Genomic DNA, 25,706 nt, shown 5'->3' with positions numbered 1-25,706 from the left:
AATTGGATCAAATTAGTATCCCAAGGCCGTGGCATTGGAAAATTAGCAACCATTGGCTACAATATTATAGAAGCATACCTCACAGGAAGCTCCTCACTGCTTTACAACTCAGGGCCAACATCTACCCCACGAGAGAATTCCTAGCCAGGGGTAGGCAAGATAAATACATCAAAACGTGTAGGCACTGTGATGCGGACATTGAATCCTGCGCCCACATCATCGGCAACTGCCCGGTGACACAGGACGCTCGAATCAAGAGGCACAATTACATCTGCGAGGTGCTTCTTGAGGAGGCGAAAAAGAAGGACTGGGTAGTGTTCAAGGAGCCGCACATGAGGGATACCACCAAGGAACTGTACAAACCGGATTTGATATTTGTGAAAAACGGCCGGGCGCTTGTCGTGGATGTGACAGTGCGATACGAAGCAACCAAAACAACGCTGGAGGACGCCGCTGCAGAGAAAGTGAACAAGTACAAACGGCTGGAGTCAGAAGTACGGGACCTCACCAACGCAAAGAACATTGACTTTGTGGGTTTTCCCCTTGGAGCGCGGGGGAAGTGGTACCAGGGTAACTTTGAACTCTTAAAAGCTCTTGACCTCTCCAAGTCGAGGCAAGAGAAAATTGCAAGGACTTTATCCACAGCAGCGCTCATGTCATCTGTGGACATTGTGCATATGTTTGCTAGTAAGGCCAGGAAACTATGCGATGCCAAGTAGCTCTAATTTGGGTGTGGGTTTTTCTTTAGGTTGTTTTGGGAAGCCTTTGTAGTCTATGATAGTATTTTAGCATTTTTGTATGTTTGTATTCATTTATTAGTATGATCGTTTGGTTTTATTGTTATATTTAATAAACTAAGACGGTAGCTAGGGACGTAGGGTAGCCACAAGCCAGTTAGGTAGCAGATAGTGAGTAGGGACAGGACTTTTAAATTCATAACGCGTCAATTACCACCCGATTTGGACCAATTTTACCGGATTTGTCCAAGGTGGACGGGCCACCTTTACTTAACCCGGAAAAGGAACATATATAATTTATATGTGTTCGAAAAATAGCTTTGTCCTTGCAAGGGGACACTCACGCTCACTGGCCCAAACGCGAAGGAGAGAAGTTCTTTTTTCTCTGTGGTGTGACCAGGCCCTGCACTCCGACACTGCTACAGCTTCCTGCTTCTGAGAACAGCGCTGAGAACCGGGACGCAAACAGTGAGCGGAGGTTTCTTTTCCTTCACCCTTCTCCCACCTGGGACCCCCACTGCCTCTGCCACCTGCCTGCGCCTGCAGTTGCTGCCACTGAGAATAAAGCCACTCCGCCCCGGCTCCACTGGGACCGTGTGGAGAAGGAGGGCGCCTGATTGGAAAAAGGACTGAGACTGAGTTTTGTTCTGTTTTGTCACTGATCTGTTCATAGCTAATGTTGTTCTTGTTTTGTCTTGTAGATATATCAGTAAAGAACTGTTATTCATAAACCCATGCCTTTTGCCTCAGAGTCCCTTAATTTCCAAATTAAGGGAGGGAGGGGATTGTCACTCTCCATTTTGGGAGAAAGGTCTTGCTTTTTTTTTTTTTCCTGACAATACTGTCCCCTAAACCAGGACATATCTTGGCGCCCAACGTGGGGCAGAGAAAAAAAGGAATAACAGTTCTTCAGTTGCCTAAGATTGTCTTTTTGTGTGCTAGAGAAACTGATCTTACCTAATTTCAGAAGTTACAGTCCCATAGGAATGTATACCTTTAGCACGTACTGAGGACTATCCACCCTTATAAGCTGTTTCTGAACAGTCAGACCCTCTCCAAACCACAGTGCAAATTGAAGCATGTGAGATGTACATTAAACATTTGTACATGTTTATGCACAGTGATTCTTAATTCTAGTCAACAAAGTTTATTACAAATTTCTGCTGCTGAAATAATGTGAAACATTTGCAGCTGTCCATGAAAGTATGGGGCTTAACTCCTAGTATGTTAAATACCATGCACACATACAATGGCACATAGTCTCCAAAACAAAGTTCATAATCTGACAGTCTGATCCATTGTGAGCTGCAATGAAGTCCTAGAGGAATGAAGAAAAGATGAAAGTTAGAAAAACAAGAGAACAGCTAAGCACTTCTGAATAGACAGTGCAGTCTGTACTAAGCTATTGGCATCACTGTGAAATATCATTAGATTGCACCCAGACAGAGAATTTTCTTGCCATTAAATGCAGCTTTTTTTCTGTATACTGGCTCATATCCATGTTCTTTTGAAGAAAGCTTGCATTCAGAGACTCTTACAGAGTCTTTCTGCATATTTCTCCACCAAACACATGTTTTTTATTCCTTGAAGTGTTCACTGAGTATCATGATGACAGAAGCAACTAGACCATGTACAGCATTTACGAGTGAAGCTTCAAGGAAATTACTTTTTTTTTTTTTCATAATTTTTGCATGAACTTTGTTAAAGATTTTGGAATGTAATTGCTTTCCTCCTGAAGATGTTCACTGAAAGGTACAGTAGTACTTTATTTTAAAAGAAAACACATGGAGAAGTAGAGGTTTGTTTAACAATTCTATGTATTTTAATCACTTAAGATATTATAATAAGGCTCCTTAACTTCTTCAGAAAAATTAAGAAAGCCAAATTATTTTCTAGAGTGCAAATCATCTTCTGAGTGCTGACCACTTCAGCTGTCTACTGATCTCAGCAACCTTTTAGCAAGCAGTGCCTTGTTTCACCATAGAACCAACTCCCTTGTTTGCTCAGCACAGAGTTCCCCTCTCTCCTTACCAAAACTTCTCAGATACCTAAATGCAAAGTGGAATTAAAGAAATTCTATCCTTGAAAAATGGACTTGGAAAGTCTCCTTTGGAAGATGAATGCTTCTAAATGAATAATAAGCTGTTAAAAAAATCCCCCCAAAATCAAAGACTGAGTTATGTACACACCAAGCTAGAGGCCCAGAGGTGAACTCCACTGAGCAGCATCTCACCGTAGCACACTGCTCAGCGCCTTGGGTTTAACTTTACAGACTGTGGGTGCAGCTACTGCATGAAAAGACATGTGTGCTCTCTCAGTTTACCTTTCACAAAGGCTGGACAAGATTCCCCGGTTTGTTACCATACTATGTTCTGCAGAAAGCTTCTGATTTAGCAATCAATTTCAAAATAAAATAAGTGGATTAAATACACTAATTTTGTATCATAAAATATAAATAAAATTGTAAATCTGGAAAGAAAATTACAAAGCCATTTCTTAAAATTTTCTCTCTTATCTCAGCCAGAGTGTACCTGTTGCTGGTCTAACAGTCAGGAAAGATTTAATCTTCTTGAACCCTGGAGGGATATGATTACGCCTAATTTGTAGTAAATTACAGAAAACAGACCATTAATTTAATCCTGTGTCATGATTTTTATTCTTTAATAACTATTTTCCAGGATAATGGTTTCATGGACCTTGGAAAGCAAAGTTGCTCACTTCGCCACCACAAAACTAGATTTTAAGAACTCTTCTTGCTGGATGAAAACAGCTTGGGGAAGGGAGCTTAAATGTCTTCCTCTAAGCATGGTTCCAACAGTCCTGGCAATCCATCAGTTGCACAGCACTGCTGGGCTGTGTGTACATGAAAGCCAGAAAGCAAGAAAAGTATTAATTTACCCTACAAGCTAATGAAAAATGAGTTATTGGCAAGATGATGAACATGAAAAACCAGCTGTAAAAATATTTCCACTTGGATACAGGAAATAGTTCCTTTCCCTACAATGAAGATCTGGCAAAAAGTAATTTTTCCTTTATAAATGTGGTCACGTCACATGGCAGTCATGGTATTCAAAAGTGGGGAGAACAAAACTGTGAGTCACTCTGCACCAATACAAAGTTCTGGAAAAGTATCCAGCTAGGATGTTATTATACCAGGTTCATGTGGTCTTTTGTCTGTGAGGGTTTGTGTTGGATTTTGAGGGGTTTTTGGTTAGGGGTTGCTGCTTGTCTGTTGGGTTTGGGTTTTTTTAAATGGGGATAATACTACTCCAGTGATTCTGTAGATGTCCTTTAGGAAACAGTTAACCTCTATGCTCCTGGCCCTATCAGATCATTGCCAAGATAAATTAGGTTTAAGTGACATAAGCGTAACCACCCTCAGGCTTCAAATTTCTGACTTTACCCAGTGCAGAGGAACTCTCTTAAGGAAAAGAGAACTGACTCAATTTTCACCACAAAAAGTGAGAAGTGAGATTGAGTCTTTGAGGATTTAATCACACAGATTTTCAGGATGAAGAAATACTGAAGCTTTAGTCCTTTTATTTTCCTTTAGTATATTGCAGTGGTGGCAATCACTTACATAACACTGCTTTTTCAACCAAGAGGCCATGTACCAATTCAGGTTTTAAAAAGTTCTTGTTCCTTTTTTCATGCCCCATTATTACGATAATCTTCTTTAATATATTCAGGTACCATATATTTAGGACCTTCATTAAGAGTACTAGTCCATGAAGAGATTTCTATTCAGTGCATAGATCATAAGAAAATGAAACATCAGAGATCATTTTTCAAGCAAGCCAAGGTCTTTAATAATACAGCCAAACAATGCTCTATATACACCGGAACCCTCCTTTCAATATCTTTGTATGAAGAACACTGACATCTTCTCGTTTTTGCCAGTGACATGAATTCTGACACCAAAAAATTCTGAAATCTCTCCCCCATATATTCTTGCTTTGATGAAGCATTTCCTTTGAAGTTCTGTTCTGTGAGTACTTTTGAACTGTGGTCAATTTGGCATACAGTAGTTTCACGAATAAAAGCCGCACGGACTATAAGCCGCACTTCCGGTGCCTCGACAATGTTGCTGTCTTTATCAATAGATAAGCCGCACCCCGAATATTAGCCGCACTTTCGTTCGTAGCGAGAATCCGTGCGCAGCTTTCACAAATTGGCCAATTAGTAACAGGATCGCGGCATAGCGGGGTTTACTGGCTCGGGGCGGGGCCAGGCAGGCTCGGCCCGCTCATGGTTGCCGATGGGGCCGGTCGGGTGGTGCTGCAGCCGCCGCCGGGCTCACTGGCCCCCCTTCTCCCGTCAGCACCGCCCCGCTGCCGTGTTTGCTCGTCCTGCCGGTGGGCCAGCCGCCGCCGCCGCTGGCAGGTACACCGGCCGCCCCGCCGCTGCGTTTACTCACCCTGCCGGTGGGCCAGCTGCTGCCGCCGCTGCCCGGCACGCCGGCCACCCCGCGTCATGTTTGCTCGCCCGGTCGGTAGGGCTGCAGCCGCTGCCAGGCTCTGCCGGTGGGGCGGCCGCCACCAGGCTCGCCGGCCGCCCCCTCCCATCTGCACCGCCGCTGCGTTTGCTCGCCCTGGCCGGCACTGCAGGCCCCCGCACCGCCGGGCTCCCCCACGCTGCTGGCCCCGATTCTGCTGGGCTTCCCCCACTGCCAGGCAGCCCCACCCGCCGGCCTTCCTGCTTCTGCCATGCTCCCCTGCACTGCTAGCCCCAGTTCTCCCGGGCTCCCCGCCCTGCTGGCCCGGGCTCTGCCGCCCCCCCTGCCCCGCCCTGCTCACCCAGGCTCTGCCGCCCGCCCCCGACACTGCTGGCCCCGCCTCTGCCAGGCTTTCCCACCTCAGCCGGGGCCGGCCGGGCTCCAGCTTGGCTTGGGGCTGCCGTGGGCTCTCACTTCCGTGTTGGCAGCTTTTAGAATATTGTTCATGTATTAGCCGCCCTCGAATATTAGCCGCACTTCTGGGTTTCCACCAAACTTTTGGTCAAATTGGTGCGGCTTGTATTCGTGAAATTACTGTAATTAAACAATGCATTATATTTACGTATGCCAATTATCTCACTCAGTCAATGAGTCAACTAAAATGAGCTCAGCACTTGGGATCAAACCTCTGTTTTGGAAGAATGGAGGTCATTTACCCTTTCTTGAGAGGTGCATTTGTGAATGTGAGGTCAGAAGTTATCCCCAAAAGGTTTAAAATTATTACTTATAAATTTCTGAAGAGTCTGTACCAAAAATAATAACTGTATATTAATAAAATAATTTTTGGTTTTACTTCTGGAAAGGATTTGTTAAGCATCTTTTTTTCTCACAACTAAACACTTAGATGTTCAAGTGATCTTCAAGGAATTTTTCATTTGTGCCCACATCTCTTGTCTTGCACTTGCATCTGGCTCCCATTGGTCTTCAAATCTTTGAAGACCTCGCAGAATGATATTTCAATCACTTTTCAAGTAAGGTTTTATAAAATTATAAAATGCCTTTTTTTTTTTTTTTAAAAAACTGACTCTCTCTTATTTCCTGACACTTTTAGCAGAGAGAACTGACTAATTTAATTTGGCCTTTACCCTAGAAATTCTACAAGTTTTGTTTCATTATTGTCATAATTTCAAGCATTCCTCAAGGTCGGCATCTTCCAGCCAGGGAGAATCTGAATCTCAGCCCAAAAGTTGTATTATCAAAAATATTTGGTTTTCCTATAAAAATTTAAAAAGAAACTGAAAATTATATAACATCAATTACCATTTTCCTTGCAGGTCATCCTTGAAATAAAGAAGAATGATGCTTGATGCATGATTCAAGTAAAGCAAGCAAATAAATAAAACTATACATAAAATAATTTAACTTTATAAGTTGTACGTATTGTCTTTAGAAGCAAAGAAAGTTCTTCTCAGTTGATCCATTTTCATACTCATCTGCCTCCTGCTAACACCTTTTGTAGTGCAACAGTAATGAAGCAAAAACATTGATGCTCCTAGATGAATTGAGTATGGAGTATTCCTTTTATGCAAAAAAGGAATTCAATAACAAACAAATGCACTCACTATTAGATAGTTTGGAGATTTACTGCATGAATTATCTATATTGTATATACATATCTACATGTATTAACTGTAATTTTCATAATCACTGTGTGTTTCAGATTTATTTTTAACATGTAATGTTGTGTACCTTTTTTGTACAGTATTGTATCCTCTGCACAGTTATTTATCAGACACTCTTACTGCTCATCTTGAAGGCTCATCTTAATAATTTTTATTACCATAGGATTAATTTGGCAATAACAGAACTATTTAGTGTTTGACTGCAGATTCCAAGAGGCATCTTAGAATCCTAACTTGCTCCCTAACCTAGAGATGCTTAGTTTGCAAAAAAATATACACAATTTGAGTAGTTATGCACAACTGAAAATCACTTGAGGTTTCCTAACCTCTGGTATACCATTACATTGCCAATTTTGAACTAACTATCCACAAAACTTGAAATTTGTGCACTGATGAGAATACAATCATCTTCTGTGGATGGGGCTTTCCCTATCCAAAAAAGTAGACACAACTTGGTTTCTTTAGGCCTCCATCAAAAAACTCACGTGAAAGATATTTGGAATTCCATACCTGTTATGCAAAGGCAAATGTTTTATAACACCTTGAAGGGGATTTTTTTCCTATGTGCCATTGTTCTTCAAAGCATGCTAGAGCCCAGAATTGTGGTCATGAGGTATTTAATAGAAATCTGTCAATAATAAATACAGATGGATTATTGATTTGATCACACAGTATAATTCATAGCTAGCTTTTTAAACAAACCCAAATTGGATCCCTGTCAGCTAAGCATGGGAGAGGGGAGAGGGTCAGACCAAGGGACATTTACAGGGGTCAAGGAATCTACCATTTTCAATACATCTATGATAGTGAATTACAACAACTCTACATGCAAACAAATTCTTTTCATTTTCATTAATCAAAAGTGTAAATATTTTTGTATACCAGCATGGGGAGCATATGAACAAACAAAAAAAAAGTGTTCTACTGAACGTGTGTTGCCTACATCTATTTAGACATGGTGTGGACTGTGCCAGGAATATTTCACATTTTATTCAAAAGGAAGTCAGAGGATCATGCAACTGGAAAGCTACTGATGAGGAATTTTGGAGAAGGAGTATTATTTCAAACATGTCACATGTTTCTTAGTTGCAATTTTTTTTCAGTAGCCACTTCTTAGATGCAAAAGAACAACCAGAAAGACATGGGCACTGCATAGCGCAGTACATGTCAATGTGGCAGTACCACTCACTCTCAAAGCTTACTGTGGACCTTTGCCAGAGTACACTTTATGCACGAAATACTATGGTCTACATTGGAAGGCTTGGTGTTCAAACTAAGTATTAACATTTTCTTTGTTTCCGTTTGGGGTAAATAGCTTTCATCTCTTAAACACACCAACTCTTTACACAATCCACATAAATGGGAGAAGAGCAGTCTGGATTATAGCCTCTGCAGTACTTTTCCCACTTGGTTCAGTCCCAGGCAGGCACAGATATCACTATTCAATGTAATTATGCACTCAGTTAAAGTCAATTTTGTTTACACTGATACAAAGTCTGGCAGCAAGAAAGTTAAGAGCATGATTCTGCATAACATTGCTGTTAATACATCCATTCTGTGAGACTGAAATGGGGTTTAGATAACATAGAGGCACTGGCTTGTTCCTCAGGCAGAGGTAAATGCCTTATGATGCTGCTGGAGGGAAAGAGTTCACGTACAACAGACAGCCCTGGTGATGCTGCCAGAGACCAGAACTGCAGCCAGAGGCTGTGGCAAGTCCCAGTGTTACACGTTCCCTCTCACACAGCTCAAGCAACAATACCAGCCCCAGTCTTCTGCTAACATTTTGAGTAAAGAACTGCCAAGGTACACAGATACTTGAGCATATAGCATTAGTTTTTGCTTATATTGACAGACCTACTTACTCAAATAAATTATCTTGCAGTGTTCCTCTGAAAGCATATATACAGGAAAGCTGATGTTTGCCAAGTGCTCCAGTCACAGGACTGAACCACCATAAGTTGTATTACCCATTATCAAAGGTTGATTCCTTATCAAAACATGCTGTTTAGTAACTTAAATAAGATACATTCATTGTCAGAGTCCTAAGCACCCAGTGGTCATTATTGGAGAGCCAAACATCTCAGAAAACATCATTGTTTTCTCATTAGGATAGACTAATCCATTGGTTTAGTCATCCAGCTAAACATCAGAAGCCTTTTTCTACAAATGAAGTTCCGTAACTGAAATAGAAATGCAAATTTCTGAACAAAACAATATTTCCACAGAAAAAAAAAATTGTTTTTCACCCACATATTTTTCTTTCAAATAACTAATGATCTGTTGAATTTTGTTGTTGTTGTTGTCATTATAAAGAAACTAATTCAAAGGTGGAATAAAACAGCTATTCCAAATTATGAAAAAAGATCTTTTAAAATGAAGTGGCATCACAAACAAGTATTTTATATTTCATAATCTGATGCAGTTGAAGTGAATATGATGGTACAAAACATTTTATTTTCCACTAATAAAAAAGACCAGAGCAAGAATCAAAATTATGACCTGAGTGATCAGAAAGAATTGAAGGAACAAGAATCAAGATGGGAGTTACTTTGGTGTGAATTTTGATTTACTAATTTAGAGCATTTACAATTTTGGATTTAAGCAATGATGAAAGCAGTTCAGCTTTAACTGAGTACCATAACATTGACATTATTTACTAATCCTGAATGCTGACATTACTTTATGTTCCTCCCTAATTTCAAGTGTTTATATTAGTCCTTCAGCATGGTAAGATTTCTTACTTTCTCTGTTATTTTCTTTAAATTCAAAGAGGTCAAGTATCTAGAGAAACATCTCTGTGAAAAGGCATCTATATTTCTGGCGAAAAACAAAACCAGAAGCAATAAAGCTTTTTCTTTGTTCACAATCTCAACAGCCATCAATCTCTGATTACTATTTAAACATCTCTGTAGGTCTATACTTCTTCTGAATAGCCTCTGCTGAGACCAAACTTTTAGGAGCCTTTATAAATAGTGTAGCTGTGTAATTTTATTTCATTTCCAATAAAAATCCAACCACCTTCAGCTGACTCCCTGGACATATGGTATAGACATCAGTCATAAAAATTATACGCCCCACTTCAATGTCTGGAATGGGTAGTTTGATGCTGGGAGTGAATGGCTAAGTGGGGATAAATTATTTAGCAGCCAGTATACAAAATCAAATGGCTGTGATTAATTCCTGATGTGGGAATGTGAAGAATATCTTCAAACAAGAGTGCATTGGGGCAACAGCAAATGGAAATCACACGTCAAATCTGCATGCTTCTTTCTCGTGGTAGTCTTTGAGCCCAGGTACTTTGTCTTTTCATTAGCATTAAAGAAAAAAAGATACATTTAGCCTTAAGAATAAGCAACTGTAATCCCCCTGTATTACCCAGTGTTGTAGAATGAAGTACTGCATCAAACACCCAGTTAACAGCTCATTCACCCCATAACTTTCCCCATTCCAACAAGATTATATATAGCATATAATCCTATGCTTGTCTTACAGTAGTTTTACATCAGGAAAATATAATTGTCTATATTATGTAAGTGTTTAGGACTGAGGAAACTGAGAAAAGAAAGTAAGCTTTCATAATGTAGAAGCCAAAACAGAATTGGAGGGAGCAGCAGGTGTGATCATCCAGGGTGCCAGTAATGCTAAAGCAAAGGACAGTCAGGAAAGAGCCTTGGAAAAGAATGATCTTGTATTTAAAATTATACATGTGGGAATTTTTTCTGATTATACCAACTTTCCAACTGAAAAAAAACTTCCTTTGTGCTGTTCAATTTTTAACAGCTGCACATTTAAAATCTCCAAAGTCAAAAATATCTCTGTTTAAACTAAGAAAGTAAGCCATTGGGGTAAGATGATTTGTCCTAGGTCATAGCTCTATCCCATCTTTTGCTTTCTTTGTCTGTTTTTTTTTTTGTTCGGGGTATTTTTGGGGTTGTGGTTTTTGTTTGTTTTGGGGGCAGGGTGTTGATTGGTTAGTTGGTTGGTTGGTTTAGCTTGGGTATGCAATGGTGATTTTTTTATTGGTGTTATTAGTGGTTGTGAGGTTTTTCCTTGATTTGGTTTTCTGTTGTTTTGGATTTTTTTAATAATCTAACGTACTCTGTGAAATATGTAGTAACAATTTGAATAAGAATTATCTACCCGTCAGTTTTCCCTTCAGTCTTTCCCTTTGTAAAACACCTCATTTCAGTATTTTAGTGAGGCAGGTCAGATTCAGGGCTCCTTCTGCTAAAAGCTGTCTTTGCTGTGCCTCAGTCAGTTACACTTTGCAGCTCTCCTTCCAGCTGCTTCCACTCACTCCTCAGGTGCTGGAATAACTAGGTGTAAAGTGAGCCCAGAGCACTCGAATCCAGAAAAGGCCTTACAGTAGAATCTAGGAGAAATGTAAAGCTGTGAGGTGTACAAAAAGAAAATGTGACAGTGTTTCTTCAAAGGAATGGTCAGAGAATGTCTGAAAAACCATTAGTAACTTCTGATATCTCAAATGCAAACTTTCTTACAAAAGACAGTATGTTCTGAAAATACAAGCCTCTGGGGATTGGTCCTGTTTATTCCACTGCTGTGCAGCAACTAGAGGGTTGTAAGAGAAAAAATATTACTGAATACAGTAACACATGAAGATTATTTGATATAAATTTACTATCATAACAATTTCCAGTAAGAAAGGTCTTAAACATAGGAGATGTATCTTTCCCCACACAAATTTATTTTTCAAAACTAAAAAGTTATTATTGAAGATGTCCAGTCCTTAAAAACAAGCCCAAATACTGAGCTGGAACAGTTTAAAATAATGAACAGCTAATCCACAAGCAGCCAAGCCAAAAAGTCCTGCAAAGTTTTGCTCTTCCTCAAGAACAATTGAGGAATATGTACAGCAATACATATTACTCACATTCGTAGTGTCACAAGAAAATTTCCCATTTTAAAGATTATTTCTGGTGTACTAATCCTCTAAAACATCTGACTTTAGAAGATCATGGGAGTCTTTCCAGAAAGTTAATGTTCCCTAAGTTAGTCCCCTCCTATATAGGTCTAGAAATTTCACCTTCTGAGAATTTTATAGCATCTACAGCGTCTAATTCTTAAAGGTTCATTAGGAAATACTAGCACTTTGATGGCATTTTCCATTCTGATTTTTAATCTTCAGCCGGTGTGCACATAAACACAGAGAAATAGTTCTCTCCTTTGAACTGCTTTGAAGCATGTTAAGGAAAAATTCTTCACCCAGAGGGTGGTAGAGGAACAGGCTCCCCTGGGTAGTGGCAATAGCACCAGCCTGGCAGAGCTCAAGGAGTGTTTGGACAATGCTCCTGGGCACATGGTGTCATTCTTGTGGCATTCTGAGTGAAGTGATCAAGGCCATCAAAGTTGCTGCTTCCTGAATTACTCATAGCACTAAATCTTCTTCAAAGTAGATATTCTACCTGTAATTACTACACTGATTTTTTCAGAAATGATTCTACATTTTGTTGATACATTAAGTCAACTTAGGTCTGAAACTGGGATTTGTAATGTCTTAAATCTACAAGTAGGTAAATGCTTATTAAAACCTATTATTAAAAGAAAATATAGCAATAGTTGAAAGACATACCCACAATAAAACCAAAATGAGTTAGACAAATCTCTTTTCTTTCTAAATCTTCAGAGCTCCAGCTTTTGGACCACTATTCAGAAGGGCCAAGATGGCCAACAGGTAGACAAAGCAAGCACACAGCCTTATGTATGATTTCTAAGGACAGGTTAAACATCACCCCATCTTCTCAACCAATCATTGCTGAAGTGAACATCACCTCTATCCACAGTTGACATCCTCTTCAGCGTTCAAACAAAATTTATAGTATTTATTGGCAGAGTTGGATCAGTTCACAAAGTCTGATTCCTTAGCACAGAAAAGCATTTAGCTGAAGATAATCACAAAAAGACAGATGGTCTTGCAAACTCTGCCAAGCCAATGGGTCTTACTATTCATAAATCAAGTACAGAAGTGATGAAAATTAATTTACCTACTGATAATTCTATCTCTTTTAAAGGTGAAGTCTCAGTCAGTGCTAATAAATCCACTTAAATCCAGAGATTGTGTGTTCGGTGGGAGGTTCCAAACAGCAAAGACAAGTGCTGCATTTCAATAACTCCCTATGTAATGAAGGTCCAGTGTTGGTTCAAAAGAACATCAAATTAAATACATGAAACAGTAGCATTTTTAACCAGTGTCCATACAGCACAATTTTGAAGTGTGGTCTGTATTAGAAGAACTTGCAATGAAGACACCTGTGCAAATCAAGAAAATGGATGTACAAAACTCTACATGCTTATCCCAAGCACAATCCCTTAGTAACAGGCAGGTTACCCATGGCAAGGACAGACTTCAGCTGTTGTGCCTCACGAAATCTGCTGTGCTGATGGCCACTCATGGCCCTGGCAGCTGCGGGAGAGGGAGAGGGAGAGGGAGAGGGAGAGGGAGAGGACAGGACAGGACAGGACAGGACAGGACAGGGCAGGACAGGACAGGACAGGACAGGACAGGACAGGACAGGACAGGACAGGACAGGAGAGGTGTTGCACAACAAAAAGGTGTATGACCAAGTAGGTTTATTAGAGAAACAGTAGATCTGCAGTTCCCTCAGTGGCTGTAGAAGAAATCTAGAAGATGAAATCTGGCACTTTGAAAATAAGAAGACTGCTTGACCAAATTTTCTTTGGGTATTTCAATATTTTACCACCAGGATCCTGGTCAAACTACCCAGGCAGCATGTAGTTCCATGGTCATAGCATTATTTTCACTTCTCTTTTCTGCACAAATAATTTTGTCCTGTTCCGAATTTAACTTTTTTTTCGAATAAATGTTAAAGCAGATAAATGGTTATGCATCATAGTATTGACTGAGGAGTTGAAAAATTTATGATCTTCCCATCTGGAATAGTCTTTTAGCTTTTGTATTTTGTTATTTTAAGCAAGATAATTTTATGCTCTAAATGTTGAAACACTAATATTTCCAAGCATTATTTCTACATCTGTAAGTTTAAAAAGGCCATAAATAGGAAGAAAGGCTCTGGTAGGTTTGATATCAGCTGAAGAAGATACCTGACTTTTTTTAACAATAGTCACAGCAGATGAAAAAATATTTGCAAATAGGTGAAAAAATAAGGGTTTCAAAATCTAAGAAGCTAATACTATTTTCCAGTTTACCTCCAGAGCTTGTTCTGTATATCTCCAAAGAGCGGTGCCCAAAATGGGGTTAATGTCTTGCAGCTGAATAACTCCTGGTTGTGTCAAATTAGATCTTTATGGTTTATTCTCTCTTCTTCATACAAGCTTTTAATTTCAATTCACCAGAAATCATAGACAGAAAATCTCAAAGGAAAATATTTATATTTTGGCAATACCACGGATATAAGTGCACAGTGTAGATTGTGCTATTATTCATTTGAGATAGATTTCAGGGGAAGGTCTAAAAATCTTACTTCCCCTGGGGGTTTTTAAAAGATGTGTAGATGTGTCACTTAGGGACATGGTTTAGAGGGGAATATGGTGATACTGCATTAAGGATTGGACTTGATGATGTCAGAAATCTTTTCCAAATGGTTCTATTCTATAATTCAAGAATAGTGGTAACCAGAGTGGAGGTAACACCATCCTCTCTGGCTACAGGCTCTCAATCCTTTAATCTCTCCCTACCCTCTCCATCAAGGCAGTGGCTCAGTTCCCAATGCCACCATTTCCCGACCAACATCTCCTCCCTTTTTTCATTCCACCTTCCAAGAGAGCAAAGCCTAAGCTGGGTCCTGCCATAAAGCAGGAAACTAACAGTGTTGGATCAATACTTGGACAAAACTCTCCAAGTACAACTGGATGATAGTAAAGTTTTACTGCTAAAATCCCAGAACTGACAGTAATATCAATCAATAATTTTATTAAGTGGGGTGAGAACTTTTTAAATAACTCTGTCTTCATCACAGCTGAAGAACTGCTGGAGGTTGTCACAACAGTATGGACTGCCTCTCAGGTACCTGATCTCTTTTCCTAAGTTACGAGTTTCTCCCATATGAATAAAATTGATTCTACATCTACAAATAAATAAATAAATAAAACAAAAACAAAACAAAACAAACCCACCAAAAAATATAACAAAAAAACCAAAAAAGCCCAAACAAACCCAAACAAACAAAAATCAAAACCAGAAACAAAACCCCAAACAAACAAAATCTACACAGTGTTTACCTAATATTCTACCACAACATCCACTCAGCCTAATTACAGTAATTTCATGACTATAAGGCACACCCTTTTGACCAAAATTTTGGCCCAAAGCCGGAAGTGCACCTTATAGTCCGGTGTGCCTTATATAATGTACCAAGTTCAGAAATTTGCCAACTCGGAAGTGAGATCAGCGAGGGGGGCGGCGCCGCGGGAGTGCTGAGTAGTGATGGGGGGGTGGCCGTGGGCAGCCCCAGGCACCAGGAGCTGCGCGGGCAGGGAGGCATTACTACTTCGTTACTTTGTTGCGCATGGCATGGATCCTTGCTGCAAAAAAAAAGTGTGCCTTATAGTCCGGTGCACCTCATGTAATGTACAAAGTTGCGACATTTGCCGACTCCCGGAGGTGCGCCTTATAGTCCGGTGCGCCTTATGGTCATGAAATTACTGGAATTACTTTTGTTCACTTGCATCAAGTCTTATTTATATTTGTGTTTTGCAGTGTTAAACATTCAGTCAATCCTGCTAATGTGAATGAAATTACGCCGGTAAGGGCTGCCTAGTGACACATATCTCAGTATTTACATCCACAGCACTCAGTAAGATGGCCTGGAAAAATGCGTTCCTTATCACAAGGCAAGGTGCCCAGTAGAGTTGCTCATTACGTGCAGGGTGAACTCTGAATTTAAGAACATTATTAAAATCACAGACTAAGAAGTTAGCCTTGTACACTTTAAGTTCATTAATGTAGAGAAAGGCATTGTGTCAAGGAAGTAGAGTCATGACACTTTTGTAGAGGGTAATATGAGGACAGCTGATGGACTCATTGAAACAAAACCTCATCACAAACTTGTGAACAATTCTTTCTCTCCAAACAAAGCCCAAGTCACCCTTGCAAATCCATGCAGTCATTCCCTTCAGCCATGATGAATCACAGATTATTTGGGGTTGAAAGGGATCCCTGGAGATCATCTCACCCAAACCCCTGCCAAGGCAGGGTCATCTAGTGCAGGTTACACAGGAACATGTCCAGCTGGGTTTTGAATTTCTCAAGAGAGGGAGATTCCACAGTCTCCCTGGGCAGCCTGTTCCAGTGCTCTGTTACACTCTCAATAAGGAGAAGTTTTTCCCTACATTGAGGTGGAACTTCTTGTATTTTACTTTATGATTATTGCTCCTCGTCCAGTGTCTGGGCACCACTGGAAACAGCCTGGGCTCCATAGTCTTGGCACTCACCTCTGGGATACGTATATGCATTGATGAGATCTCCTCTCAGTCTTCTCTTCTCTAGACTAAACAGGCCCAGCTCCCTCAGTCTCTCCTCGTAAAAGAGATGCTCCAGACCCCTCATCATCTTTGTGACCCTTCACTGGCCCCTCTCCAGGAGCTCCTTGTCTCTCTGGTACTGAGGTGCCCAGAACTGGACACAGCACTCCAGCTGTGGCCTCACCAGGGCCAGGGGGAGGATCAGCTCCCTTCACCTGCTGGCCACACTCTTCCCCATGCAGACCAGGATGCCACTGGGCCTCCTGGCCACAAGGACTCACTGCTGGCTCATTGTCACCTTGAGATCCACCAAGACTCCCAGGTCCTTCTCTGCAGAGCTGCTCTTTAGTGGGGCAGCCCAGCCTGTGCTGGGACTTGGGGTTATTCCTCCCAGGTGCAGGATCCTGCCCTTGCCCTTGTTGAACCTCATTAGGTTCTTTCTGTCCAGCTCTCCAGCCTACCAAGGTCCAGTTGAAAGGGAGCAGAGCCTTCAGATGTATCAGCCACTCCCCCAGTTTGTGTCATCAGTATGAACTCAACCTTGGCTAAAAGTGAAAATATTCAGAGAAATCTGAGAAGCATGGACACAAATAACATTGTAAATTTATATATATATCTCCAGTAAAAGATGGTCAGGTGACAAATTGATTCCAGTTAGCACTTACAAGAAGTTAGATATTGATGTGATTAAATAATGTTTAACTAAATTTATATAAAATTCACTTTGCCTAGTTCTCACAACTGAAAACTGATCATCACAAAGCAAAATGCATACTCATGAGCATATCTGAAAAATGGGTATGCCAATTTAGGATTTGATGCTCATAGATGGATAAAAAACAAGTATTACTGCAGACATACCTTTTAATCATACTGGTTTTTCAAGCACAGCCCAGAGTTACCACTAATGGGTAATCTAACAACAGTGTTTGTAGTTGGCAATTTCATACTCCCTTACTCTTCCTGCTGAGACAGATGAGTGAAGAACATGTTTGTGAGCAGAGAAGACTCAAGAAATGCCAGACCTCCGAACCAAAAATCTTATTCAGTCTGGTAGCAAAGCAACAGCAGTCAAAAGTCCACAATCACAGAGATTAGAGCTATAATGTCCTATTCACTCTTTCCAGCTAATTCCCCTGAAAACTCAATATCCTTGGTAGAACTTTGCACCTTTACCTCTCACTGCTTTTATTATTCAGGTTTTTTCTTCACCTTTGAGGTCAGAGTCAGTTGAGGAGAAATGACATGGCATAGTGAAAACTCTTTGTACCTTATCTGTAAAGAACTATCTGCTTTCCCTTATAACTATAATCTCAGTTTATCAGAAAAATGGAAAGTGGATGATTGACTCAGAACATTTTCATTTTTAAAAATCATTATTATTGTTTATATTTCAAGATGAACAAAAAAATCCTTCAAAGTTGTTTTGAGTGAACTTGACTTTTCTGTGCTGATGCTTTCTGACCTTAAACTAGTAATTTGAAAAAAAGATAAGGTGTAGCTCCAGACACTTCTTTCTGTAGGTTGTTCAGATCTGTAGCTTATGTATTTAATTTTATTTTCATTTATAAATTATGTACCCTGCATATAAATGATAGGAAAAAGAAGTTGGTAAGTTACATGAGCCAAAATGTACCTTCAAAATGAAGGAGCCTAGCAACCTAAAAATACCTAATAAATCTGTTATTCAGACAATGCAGATACATTAAAATTATAGAAAACTAAACTGGATATACAGGGTGTTAAGGCAGGTATCACAATATTAAGAATTCCCTGGTGGGAAATGTCTAGCTTTGATCTGAACCAACCCTCATAGGAACAAAATTCAATTATCAGACAAAACAAGCCTAATTTTTCATTTTCAATTTTTTCTGTAAAGTCAACATAACCCTTGAAATGTTTAATGAATGCAGATGCTTCGGTTCTTAGAGAGAGTTAGAACTGGTACCTGGAGTACAATGAGGAACCACCACTCCATGATTTGAAAGATGGGCTCAATTAGCCCACAAACAAATGGCTGAATACATTACTCATTGAGTCTGAAACACATTAAATTTCACATTAACAACCAGAAATACTTGTGTCTAACAAGACTTGCTTGTTACCTCTCTCCAAAAGCAACAATACAAAGGAATGACAGCTGGTGCTCCTCTATTGGGCCCTTTCGTGGTACAGAAGTCAAGTTTTGTTGCACCTAAATTCTTCAAGCACAACATGAATTTCAGATGTATCAGTAGTCAGACATGTGGAAATGAACTAATGCAACAGAAAACTTTTCTGACTGTATTTGGAAGCAAAAGTGGGGACAGGGAGACCTATTCCTGGATATAGGAACAGAGGCAGTTCCAGCCCTAAAAGAGAAATTGCCTTTTAGAAGTAAACAGGAATACTAGCTGTAAGTGGTATTTTTATCCCTCTATGTACTCAGCACAGTGGCTGATCACAGCCACCCATCCAAAAGCCAAAGTTGTCCTTGATGACTTCAGAGCCAGGAGCTCTGGGAGCTCTCCCTGGCATCAAAGCCATCAGCCTTCCCTGCTCCGCGGACAGCCGCACAACCCCTGGAAGAAGGGAAGTCAGTCTGGGACATCAGCTATCTCAGCAGGAACCCTCCACACCTTGGGTGTACTCATCAAGCCATGCTGGTCCACAGAGGAAAATTTAGAAGGGATATTAAAAGCAGAGGGGCAACAAACCCACAGCTGAGTTCTGCCCCACCCCACCCATTCCCGCTCCCTCCCTTGTACCAGAAGCACTGTAGGAGCAAAGCTTTTTTGCAAGAAAAACCCACAAAACACAGAACAATCAAATGAGCTTTCAGCTGAACCAGGGTGGTGTATGGAGGCACAGATAGTATGACAGGATCAGCCTGACACTTTCCCCCTGCTTTCCAGCTTTACAACCTGTTTCCTAGACAACTGCACTGTTGCCTTCACACTTTCTACCTCCATGCACAGCCCCCTCTTCAACATAAAGAAGCCAAAGTGTTTGTAAGGAGATGTACCATCTGCAGTGCTGGTTTCTGCAACATCTAGATTTAGTTTGGTAGTCTCACACCTACCCATTCCTTTCCAGCTGCAAACCAAGTGGGTTTGACAAAATGCAACCAGAACTCAGCAGCACAAATGAATATAGAAGAAAACAGAGGACTTACCACTGGCTTGTACAATTCTTTTTCCTAATATTCCCCATATATCATCAAATGTTGTGTCATCAAATAAACTAGATAGTAGAAAAGTATTCAATCTCTGTAATTGCCTTTTTATATACCTTTGACTCATAGAACATTGTGTTTAAAATCAAGACAATTTGAGAGAGAGAGAAATGTATATATGTTTCTCTATAAATAACTCAACCAACTAAAATGCTTCTTGCTCTGGCTCTAGGGAGCATGAAAACAATTTCTTCAGCCTTAACCTTCAAGGCATTATTTGGTATGTGAAGGTATTGTAAGAAAATAAAAATCCAGGCAAAAGCATTACAGAGTGAAGAAGTAACCACAAATGAAAGTTACCCCACATTATAAGACGCTGTGAGAGTAATTTCTATTTTAGAAAAAAATCAAGAGAAACCACACTTGTGCATATTTTGTGACTTCCTTGGAAAGTTTTGGTGCTAAATCCTGACTCCTGCTGACCTAAACTAGTCTGTCACAGAGACAAATGTTCATCACTCAGCTTCCATATTTCAAAAAAGCACAAGTTTTTATTTAGTGAGCTTTACTAAATATTTTAGGAAATTAACCTAGACATAGATCAGAAAATATGGACAATTACTTAAAATTTGACACAACCGCGTGGTCAGGAAAAAACAGAACTCAAATCCCAATACAATTTGCTACAAGAAAAATTCCTTTTTTACCTTTTTTTACTCAGATGCAGCTTAAAAATTTCTGCTTTCTCCTATTCCACATTACCTAGAGCAAAAGGACATGTATAATTTTTATCTCCATTTTAATATCCTCTTTCTTCAGAAATCCTTCCCTACATATAGAATACAGAATTGCATTATAACTTCTTTTACCTGCATTTAATTTTTACTATTTTATCAGCCCAGTTCAATTTTAACTCAATGTGCACATAAAGTTCAACAACAACAAAGCTGATTCTGGTTCCTTCAGACCTTGTATTGCCTTTTGAAATTTAGTGATCCCTGAAATCCTTTAGTCAAAAGGAGGCTATTGTAAAACAGCACCATCAGCAGTAACTAAATTAATCTCAGAACATGATGTAAACTATGCAGTCATTAATGCCATTCCCTAGACACTGTAGATGATGAATAGGACTTTTCCTGAGGTTTGATGATCCAAAATAGGACCGATAATCAATTTATTAAGGCTCTATGCCTCCTATTCTTACATACATAACATAAAAACATTCAGAACAAAGCAAAGGCAGAGAAAATGGTTTAGAAACTTTCAGGATTACCTCCAGCAAATAAATACAATAATATAAAAATAGGAGTATTCGTAATAGGTAATTGAGGAACAGCTATGAACCTCCCACACAACATATGCACAAACAGACATTGTAATTATTATAGAAAAGCTGTAAGCAGTAAGAAGACCAAAGTGTTTACGAAGTTTTTTAAAGGATTGACCCTTGAGAAGAATCATCCTATGAACAGGTGCTAGGGCAACACAACAGCTGAACTTCCAAATGTCCAAAAACTGCCTTGTTCATAATTTTTAAATAATTATATTAATAAACTGGCCCAGATAAATAACTGATGGCAAATTACACCATCTCAACTGCAATTTTTCATTTCCATTGATATTTCTTTTTTTCTTTTAAAAAGCACATTTTGTTTCTGTCTTGTCTTTGTTCATAAGCACATTTAAATTCCAACATTCCCTACAAAACACCTGACGGTCTTCGTATTTTTATGAATATTTTGTATACAGCTTTGTCATCCTTCCACAGTACTCTGTAATGCTATCATATTCTCACCAAAAGCACATAAAAACCTCCCAGTTACTACACATGAACATCAGCTTTTGCTCACTGAAAAAGATTAAAACTGTTTTTGCAACCCGTGAAACCCTTCATGCTATTTGACCTGTCATCAGCATGGAGATTACTTTTTCCATTTTTACTGTACTATACCTTGCAAAGAAGATTCAAGGCAAAGGAAAGAGGTTTCAGGGATGTTGGCCCCAGGAAATTCCAGTTTATGTATGAAAGAACCTTAGAAAGAACCTCAACTCAAAACACATTTGTGCTAATGAAGAGAAACTATCACCTTTGCATCTGATTAATTTGAATTATTTCAAACTGTCCCTTACTGGGGACCTAAAATGACCAATTCTGATTTATGCACCTACTCTATAGGCCCACAAGGCTCACCTCTTTCTTTGTGGCTGTAATAAGAATTTTGCAACTTCAAATTGCATGTAATTGCAGGTAATTGCATGCAAGGAAACTATTCACACTTTTGAAAATGCTGGTCATATAAGTCATAGCCAAAAATCAAGTAAACTCAGACAATTCTTGTTTTAATACTGTTAAACTTATGATGGAAAAAATACTATGCAAAGCAAAACTCTTTTCTGACATGCCATGTATTGGCTCCAAAGCTGTACAAATACATACATATAGTCCCAGGATTGTGATCCATGAGTCTCTAAAAATGAAAATTAACTCATTGTCCTTTGCAACAACCTTTTCTTCTTCCCCGTTGCAATGAACTCCTGAGTGCCTTGAGTGAGAGGGGAACAAAACGCCTGACATCTTGGTCTAAAGTGCTTTGCCTAATAAACACATCCTCTTTGATCTGTGACAATTTTAGACTTTACAGGCATCCACTGTTCATCCAGGGTTTATCAACACTGTTGCACAAAACAGATTCCTCCTGAATAGCGCAGAGACTCCTGAATGTCCCCTGTGTTCTGTGGGATGCTACCTGCTTCCTTCAGATTATTGTTCTTGAACACATTTTTCAAAAGAGCATGCAAGTGGTAAAAAGCTTAGTTCACATGGCCTAATGCTTTCTCTGACACAAATATTTTCCCCAGAGAAACATATTTCCTACTTCCTCCCAAGACAGCCCCTTATCTTTACTTCAAATTTATCACCAGAATTACCTGAAGCTTTGTTCTCAGCCTACTTATTGCCTCAATAATGCTCAGAGGACTGTCATTTGCAAGCAGTCTAAGCAAAGTGCTGAAATCTTCTTTTGAAAAACCCAGACATGTATTCTCATTGTGTGCAGAAACACCTTCTACCATTACAGAAGACAGCTCATCTCTTTAACACAGTTTTCATCATTTGTTTTTACACACTGTGTGCAAATAGGCTGTGCAACTCAGTGAGATGGGAAATCCTTGACAACAGGAATTAAAGACTAAAAATGAGATTTGTAAATATACCAAGGGTTTCAGAAGTTACTAGCAAGAGCAACTGTATGTTCTTAGTATATTCTGTCCAAACTTCTGGGATAAACAATGACCCTGCAGTAACTCAGACACTGGAGGAGACCTGAAGCAAAGGGTAGTGTTAACTTAAACTTAGAAATTTAAGTTGCATTTCATAGAATCATATGTCTGGGTTGGAGTAGGCTTTAAAGATCATCTATTTCCACTCCCCTTTCCATGGGCAGGGACATCCAGCCTGGCTTTGAACACTGCCAGGGATGGGGTATCCACAGCTTCTCTGGGCAACCTGTGCCAGTGCCTCACTGCCCTCCTCACTAAAGAATTTCTTCCTAACATCTAATCTAAGCCTATCCCTTTCTAGTTGAAAGCCGTTATGCCTAGCCCTGTCACTGCCTGCCCATATTAAAGGTCTTCTTCCAGCTTTTATTGTAGGCCATTGTTGTAACCCACTACCCTACTGTTTTAAGAATGGTACATCCCTTTAACCCTATAACCCCTGCAAGACCAATGGACTGACCCCTGCGATGGGATTGGCCTGAAGCCAAGGCTGACCCCTCCCCTTTCCTGACCCATAGAAAAACCTGTGCCTGGGTTTGAAACTTCCTCTTTATCCTCATCTCCCGCTGTGACCACATGGAAGCCTAAGAATAAAACAGAATATCAACCCTGGGATAAGAGCCTCTAATATCTCGTCTGTTCTACATGAAGCAGCACCCCAGGCCAGCTCTGCAGGATATTTGAGGTACAGGGCCAGGCCCCCAGAGTGCTGTTTCAGGCCATCTTAGGTGCAGAGAGACTGCTAGAAGGTTTCTCCAGAGCCTTTGTTTTTCCACTTTTTGCATGACTCATTCTACCTCAGGTAACACAGTGGTGTTGCAAACATATATATTCTATAGCATGTGTACAGTAATTCCACGATTGTAAGACACACCATTTTGACTAAAATTTTGATCCGAACCTGGGAGTGCGGCTTGTAATCCGGAGCAGTTTGTACATGAACAACGTTCTGGAAGTTGCCAACCCGGAAGTGCTAGCCTGCAGCAACCCCAAGCCGAGCTGTAGCCCGGCCGGGCCTGGCAGCGGTGGGGCCGGCAGAAGTGGGGAAGCCTGGCAGAGCATTGGTCCAGAGCGAACAAACGCTGTGGCGGTGGCGGTGCAGGTGGCGGGTGGGGGCGAGTAAGCCCAGCCACCCGGCACTGTCGGCAGCCCTGAGGGGGCCAAGCCCACGCCAGCCCCGAGCCGAGCCAGTAAACCCCGCGATCCTGTTACTAATTGGCAACATTGTGAAAGTTGCACACGGATCCTCGCTGTGAACGAAAGTTCATAATCTGGTGTGGTTTATATATGGAGGAAGAACAAAACGTTGCCGACACCCCGGAAGTGCGGCTTATAATCAGGTGCAGCTTGTAATTGTAAAATTACTGTATATATCTCTGCAATCCTATGCATATATAGGATATATATATCCTATATATAGCATGTATATAGCATGTATATATCTCTCTGCAATCCTTCTCTCATTGCTCACAGCAAATACTTGTTAATGCATATAACTCTAGTCCAAGGATATATGTGGAACTCACATAATTCAGTCTTGAAAGAGAAACAAATTTAAGATTGAGTGTCATGCCATTTGTTAGAAATTAAAACCCCAAACTGTGATACTTCATGTGAAACACAGAGCTTGATTTTTGTCCCAAAATATCAATTCCTGAGTTCATTACATCACTATAGAAAGAAAAGAAACAATAAAAACCCAGCTGAAACACCTGAACTGTTGAAGTTATATCAGCTAATATATCTGACCCTCTAAAAATCATCCCTAAACCAAGTACATATATTCTGCAATATAATTTGCATAACATTTGCCTTTTTAAATATTAATTAATTTAAAAAAGAAGTTGTTTCAATACTTTTAGAGCCAAACCAAAATCTTACCCATGAAATCTTGTTTTTTTTCATCACGTACCTTTCCCATACATGAAAAAATTACTAATTTATGACACAAAATATTGCATACAGGAAAGTAAGTATAGGTTTCTGATACTGATGCTTTCCAGGAGCTTGTGGTGTGTTTGTTTAAATAGCAGAACTTCAGCTCTGCCAACAGCTTCTACATTACTGCTGAAGCACCACAGCAGCAGCGCAGTGGAATGCACAATATGATGGATTGGTGATACTTGAGGTTAATGGAATTGACCATATTCAGCGGCAGAGTTGAATAACGAGGCCTGGTAAAGCCTGCTAAGGTAAGCAAATCCATAAGATTTATCCCCTTTCCTCCAACACCAAAGCAATAACCTCTCAGGTAAAATTGTTATTTTGTATTTGGAAAGGTTCCACCCAAAAAAAGCATTTATCAGTTGCATAGACAGAAAACCATATTTTGCTGTTGGGGTGTGAATTCATCTGTTATGATATTATATTTAATACAGTATTATAGCCCTCCTCCTGTGTATTACCATTAAAAAATAACATTATCTCATTTTTACTGCTTTTTTTTCTTTTCTTCTTCTGATCCCTTAGCAGAAAGCTTTGCTCAAGTGAGGCTCTCCTGCCACAAGAGAAGTTGTTCTCTGTTTATTTACAGTGTGAGTAGGCAAACATGCTTTCAGCAAATGTGCAGCATCTTGCTAAATCCAGGACAAATGCATATGTCACCCACTAAATCAAACACCCTCTCTGTAATTTACAGTCTGCTCCAAAATATAGCAATTCAACCAAAAGAGGAATTTGCCTTAGTACTTCTGGGGTTTTATGGCAGACATAATTAGTGCCACATCACTTAATAGCTCGCATTAATGCACTCCAGTTCATTTTTGCTTGTCAGTTTAATGTGATAATAAGCAAATATCTGATGAGAAGCTTATCCTGTAGAAGAGAAGGCTCAGGAAGGACCTTATTGCCCTCTACAACTGCCTGAAAGGAGGGTGTAGCCAGCTGGGGCTCTTCTCCCAGGTAACAAGAGGCAGGACAAAAGGAAGTAGCCACTGCCCCTGGAACTGTTCAAAAAATCT

At 40.0% G+C, this 25,706-nt stretch overlaps 1 long non-coding RNA gene across 1 annotated transcript in view; it reads right to left on the bottom strand.

Moving 5' to 3' along the window:
• Positions 1-1,868: 1,868 nt before the first annotated feature.
• The window catches only part of LOC117011082, a 28,626-nt gene continuing 4,788 nt past the window's right edge, over positions 1,869-25,706 (bottom strand). The window contains exons 3-4 of the long non-coding RNA XR_004420854.1: positions 7,365-7,482; positions 1,869-2,055 (exon numbers count right to left, since the gene is read on the bottom strand). This is a non-coding gene — a long non-coding RNA (uncharacterized LOC117011082). The remainder of the gene's footprint in view (positions 2,056-7,364; positions 7,483-25,706) is intronic.

The sequence above is a fragment of the Catharus ustulatus genome, chromosome Z, assembly GCF_009819885.2.
Source record: "Catharus ustulatus isolate bCatUst1 chromosome Z, bCatUst1.pri.v2, whole genome shotgun sequence".
Taxonomy (NCBI): Eukaryota; Metazoa; Chordata; class Aves; order Passeriformes; family Turdidae; genus Catharus; species Catharus ustulatus.
This window is presented reverse-complemented; position numbering and strand designations above follow the sequence as displayed.